Genomic DNA, 6,181 nt, shown 5'->3' with positions numbered 1-6,181 from the left:
ATTAAACGTAAGAGAGAACTATTAACAAATCCTGAAAGAGAGAATGTGACAGGTAGGCATGGCAGGAGGGGTCTGATTTTCTATTTGATAGCTCTGTAACCAAACAAAATTGAAAGCTATAAAAATTATGGTTTGTCTGAGCAATGATGATTTTATAGTGAGTAATTTATGTTTAATTTTGTACTTTTTGAAGGAGTGGTGGATAAAATAGAGACGATGCCTAGAGAAAATGTGTTCCTCTAGTGGAAATTCATGATTTTTTTTTAAATATTGCCTTGTGGAATTAAGAACTTAAACTTATATACTATTAAAATATGGATTATTAGCTAAGAGTTTATGCTATATTAATTGGTATAACATAAATAAAAAGTAGTTTAGTAAAATTTTGAATGTAAGACACTAAAACTTTGTGTCATGTGCAGTAAAGGATACTCGAGGCAATAGGGTTAAACACACCAACTAATTTTTTGCAAGAAGTATCTGATATTAGTATGTTCTTTTCAAAAAAAAGTGTTGGTTCTGAGTTTTAAATAAATTGTTCTTGAACTGCTCTGAAATAAAGCTCTTAAAATTTCAGTATAATCCAGAAAAAGTTTTTATATGAAACAGTCAACTTTAAAAAATAATGATGGTGGTTTCCAAAAAAAAAGATAACTATGAGTTACTTTGTTTTTTAGTGGTGAATTGAATACTGTTTATTCAGTTAATCAAGAAACTGTCTTACTTGGACTTGTTCATTAAAAACCATAAATGTATTATCTATGTATCTTCAGGTTATAGGTCTGAATTCTCCTGGACAGTTTTCCAGTTACATTTTTCTCTTTTGCACATAAAAAAAGATTGGCCAAAAGAAGTTTTCATTATTGATAGAACATATAGTGACATAAGACCTGTTGGCTCACACTGTGGTGTATTATATGCAAAGGTTAATAAAACAGATGTCTAAATGTGTAGCAACAGATGTCGCTGCAAAGCCAATAGTTTCCATAATTGGAACTTTTAATCAGAAACTAGCTGGATTTTTGGTTCCTTTTTTGAAGGAACATATTTTTATAGTGAATACACAGTTAAATATAATATTGAATTCTCTTCATTGGCAAAAAACCTAAAACTTGATAAACTGATTTATTGTGCTAATTTTGACATTATTTTTTTGTTCAATAACCTACCTCTGAATGAAGTAAACAGCTAACATGTATTTATTTTTTAAAAGTACCGAAAATGTAGAAGAATTAATCAAACCATTTATTAAAAAATTATTAGAATTCATCACAAAACAGTCTTGTTTGGTTTTTGTTAATGAATTTTGTGATCAAATAGATGTGTTCTCAAGGAAGTGAAAGTTGGTTTCCTGTTTTTGTAGTTTGAGAAAACTTTTTACCTACCTGTCAGAACTACATTAATGGTGGATAGGGCTAAGTTAGTTTGATCCAAAAGGTAGAAAATTCTCAAACTACACAAAAACAGATGTCTTGTAAGTTTGCTAAAAGAATATAAATAAAATAATGTCATTCCTAATTTTTTAAAGTTTAGAATTTCATCCAAAATAACACAAAACTATGGACTGTATATTAATGAATAAAAAAAGTTTTCTGAATGTAGAGATTTGTGTAAAATCAGAATTACAACACACTACATTCCCATTACAAAAAAAAGAATTAGTTTCTTTAAAAAACAAATAGCTTTTCTGGAATTTATATATTTAAATTAATTAATTGAAGAGAATTGTAACAATATCTTATTTCGAATGAAGTTGAACAGAGTAAAACATTTTCAGTTTAGTGCATTAACCTGTATCAGGTAATCTAATCAAGTGCTTTATAATCTTTCTGATTATGAGTTGAGTGATCTGGAGAAGAATGTTCAAGCCAGGGGTTTAAAATTCTGTATTTCAATTCAAAATATGCAGTATATAGATTTATTTACACTGTTAGAATTAATCTTAAGAAATTTAGAAGAGTTCCCTGTTTGACCAAATGATATAAGCTTCCAAGAGGTTTATACTGATAATAATCACAAGTATTCTGTTCACAATATACCTAGAGAAGAAGTAGAAGCTTTACAATCTTTAAAAAATGATAAAGATATCATCATTGTAAGACCAGATAAAGGTAATGGCATTGTAATCCTGAATAAATGAGGTTATACCATTAAGGTTTTGGATATATTAAAAGACGAGTAAATTTAGGAAACTAAAAGAGGATCTGACAAAACAAAGAGAAGCAAATTTACAGATATTTTTGTTAAAGATTATAAACAGTTTCATTAATGATAGGACCTATTATAACATAACACCTGTAAACTCTCACTATGGTGTATTATATGCAAAGACTTATAAAACAGATGTCCTTGTCTGGCCAATAGTTTTCAATATTGGCACTTTTAATTACAAAGTAGTTGAATTTTTAGTTCCTTTTTTTTAAATAAATATGCTTATAATGAATATGCAGTTAAAGAAAGTTTTGAATTCCCATCAGGTAACAGTTGATTTAGTTTTTCAAAATACTGAAAATATAGAAAGATTAAGTAAAAAACTTTTTCAAAAAATATTAGAATTCACCACAAAACAGTCCTGTTTTGTTTTTAATGATGAACTGTATGATCAAATAGATGGGGTTTCAATAATTTCATAGTTGGCTTCCTGTTTGGCCAATTTTTTTATGTGCAAAGTAAAAAATGTCACTGTGGTTACTATCCAGAAGAATTCATACATGTATTTGAGATATAAAGATGATACATTTGTGGTTTTTAATTAACAAGTCCAAGTAAAAGTTTCTTTATTTATTGAATAAAAAACATACTAATATTTTTTACTTTTTTAAGGAAAAAAAGTAACTTGGTTATCTTGTTTGGATACCAAACTTAGTAGCTATGACAGATTCTTTCAAGTTTTTTTTTTTTTTTCGCAGGAAAATGTTTTCAGGGTTATATTCACATTTCATGAATTTATTCCAAAGCAAATAGATTTTCAAAGAAAGTTAACCACCCCATTCATCTAATACTAAATATTCCACATTGTCTTGTGACCCTTGTCTTACCATATCTAGCCACATGTACAGACTCTCTGAAAAATAAAATTCAAAGCCTAATCAAGAGAATCTTTGCACAAGTTGATGTGAGAATGGTTTTTGAACCTTAAGGAAGAATTCAAAATTTCTCTTTTACATCAAAGACAGTATCCCTTCATTCAAGTATTCCCACATCATCTAAAAGTATTCATGTTCTTGCAGTGAGAGAGGTTATATTGTTTCAGCCATTCAAATACTTGAAACACAGATTAAAGAACACTCAAAAAGGATGGTTGATGTGTTGTCAACTGTACAAGAGCACATATGGAAATGTAGTATTCCTGTTCAAAGTGACTTCATGAGTAAAACAAAAGGGAATTCCTGCTCCTCCTTGCCAATTCAGTCTGCTTTTCAAAATAGAGAAATGCAGTCACCCATTACACTGACATTCCTCAGGAACCTCGGTGGTGGACCATGGAGGCTTCCATCTGAGTGTAAAATTCCATGTTACTATACGTATGTTTATTTATCCACTCAATGAAAAGAGGGTGAAGTTGGTTCCCTACTGGCACTTCCCCTGGATGTTTTCTTCCTTGGCAGACAGCACTCAATATAGCCGGTGATCAATTAATAATTGGGGCCAAACTTTGTGGGATGTGCATCTTAATTTCTGATTCAGGATTACAACACCCTGTTCTTACAGTTGTGTGCAGTAGATGCTTCACTACTTATTAATTCCAGTTGCAGAAGGTTTTTTCCTGCTTCTACGGTTGGGTTTGAGAGACTTTGTCTGCCTCATAATACAGGCAATGGGATGTCTGTACTCTGTTCCAACAGTTGGGCAAATGCTACTTCTCCTCCTCTTAATTCTGGATACAGGATGTCTCTGCCCTGCATTTATGGTTGAGTGAGTTATTATTTTGCCCATAATACCAGCTACAGCTTTCCCTGTTCTTACAGTGGAGCTGAGGCAACGTTAAGACCCCGTAATGCTGGGTTCAGTTTGTCATACTTCTTGCTTCCATGGTGGTTTTGGGAGTTTGTTTGGTTATGGCTGTTGCTCACTTCCTCTTCATAATTCTTGTTGCTTGACGTCCACATGCCCTAGCCACTTGTTATCACATTTTCTTTTTCTAGTTATATGTTGCTACAGCTTGCATCTTCTTAACACTTTTATATTTGTGCAAGCACTATCTTTTCCACCCATTTTGTGTTCCTTTCCTCATTCTTGAGCAAAGAGCATACGTGTTCCAGAAGTAGTGCGGTACTCTGCGAGTGTACTTCCTTTTCATTCTGGGTGGTCGCTTTCAGCTTGGTTTGTTCTTTGTGCACCTACACTGGATTCTAGCTTTTGTGTGAGAGGAGGTAAGTCTCTTTCGGAAGTTAACATTTTCAGTGTATAATGGTGTAGTTAGCTCCCTCTGCTATTCCCACTCAATCCTCACTTTTGAGAATTGGCAGGTACTAGAATAAAAACACGTTTTAATGGTGCAGTACTAATGATGGAGAGTAGTCACATGATATGTACATGTTCAGAAATGGTGTGAAACTGGGGAGGCATAAAGACTGGTGCACTGGTTACTAAAAATTATTTTAGCAATGCTTAGAGGGCAGACAACAATCGAGATAGCTTTTGTGTGAGAGGAAGTAAGTACCTATCAGAAATACATTTTCAATGTAAGAAAATGTTAACATTAAAAATATTTGGAATTTATTACTAGATGCAGTAATTGTTAAGAAAGGAACAACAACACTTGATTGTGTTTCTATAGCAAATCCCTGCCAAAAAATTCACCTAAACATGGGTTATCAGTGGGAGTAACCAAGACTGTCTTAGGAATAATGCTATATAGAAGTCAGGTAAATATGTGTGTGTCAAACGTATAAAGGTATTGCACACTTGAGTGTAGCCAGTTCAGTGGCTTAAGTATGCCCCTGCAATTGTGGAGGGGGCCCGAATCGTAACTACAATTATATGGAAATAAATGTATGGGGTCCAATTACTTTTTATGCATCTTTTGCAGTTATGCCACTGAATCAATCATTACAAAGTGCACTATAGAAGAGGTTTCTTTACCTGATAGATTGCTATCTGAATGTACTTTCTCCTCACCTTCATTTGCTTTTCTGAGAAGTTGCTCAATAAAAATTAGCCTCTTATACCTTCAAGTTGTGTGCATTGGGTAAGTTACATTAATGCTCATATGATATGCATATAGCCTGAAAATGATGTGCTCTGATTGAGTATGAAATTTGAGTACTGAATAACAAGGTTTTCTTTCATCTTGTTTACTAGATATAAAATAACCATTAGCATTAAAAATATCTGGAAATATTGCAAAAGCCATATGTTGCCACATGTATTGATCTAATCATGCTAATGGTGTGAAGGTACATAAATCATATTCCATAACTTTACAAGTAACATGTGAAGAGAATGTGTTTACTCTGTTTGACCCAGTAAGTTTTAGGTATATAAAATATAATACCTCATTGCAGAAATTCTGCTAACAATTAGTTAGAATAGAATATATATAGATTTGTTTATATAATTATCTAAATACCCTTGTATACAGAGAACTTGTGCCATGCCACATAAAATAAATTAATTTTAGCCATTTTTTCTTGCATTCAGTAATTTTTTTCCATTCAATATAATCTGAGGTTCACCCCAACTATAAAGTGGTCACAACATTAACAAGATCAGATACTGATATTATTATTATCAGCTTGATAAAACATAAATTTATCATGACATTTTAGTGTTCTATTGACATCTTTTTAAGATCACAGCTTGGTGTTACAAGAGACTTGGATTCATGTGAAATATTAAGAAATCTGAGAAACATGGAGTGTTGAATTATTCCTACTCTAAGTGTGGTGATTACAAAGACTGAGATGAGAAAACTTCACATAAATAAAAGTAGTAGAATAGGTATGAAGGCATTAACATGAGAGGATTACAAGAAATAACCAAAATATCTCTCAGTGAATTGTTGACAAAATCTTTAATTTTCAAACTTTGATTTTTTTATACACAACCAATTCCTATTTATAATAAGAGATTTTTATAAAAATAAAACTTAGTATGTTAGTTGAATTGAAACTCTAGCACATAATTATAGCAGGTGTAATATAAGTTACCACACAAAAGTTCTACTTTTTGTTTTTAT

The 6,181-nt window shown here is 31.8% G+C and overlaps 1 protein-coding gene across 2 annotated transcripts in view; it reads left to right on the top strand.

Annotated features, from left to right (window-relative positions):
* LOC106462981 (DNA-directed RNA polymerase I subunit RPA2-like) overlaps positions 1-6,181 on the top strand; it is a 130,597-nt gene that overhangs the window by 81,786 nt on the left and 42,630 nt on the right. The window lies entirely within an intron of this gene.

The sequence above is a fragment of the Limulus polyphemus genome, unplaced genomic scaffold, assembly GCF_000517525.1.
Source record: "Limulus polyphemus unplaced genomic scaffold, Limulus_polyphemus-2.1.2 Scaffold1293, whole genome shotgun sequence".
Lineage (NCBI taxonomy): Eukaryota > Metazoa > Arthropoda > Merostomata > Xiphosura > Limulidae > Limulus > Limulus polyphemus.
The sequence above is the reverse complement of the archived record's forward strand: the minus strand, read 5'-3'. Positions and strand labels throughout refer to the sequence as shown.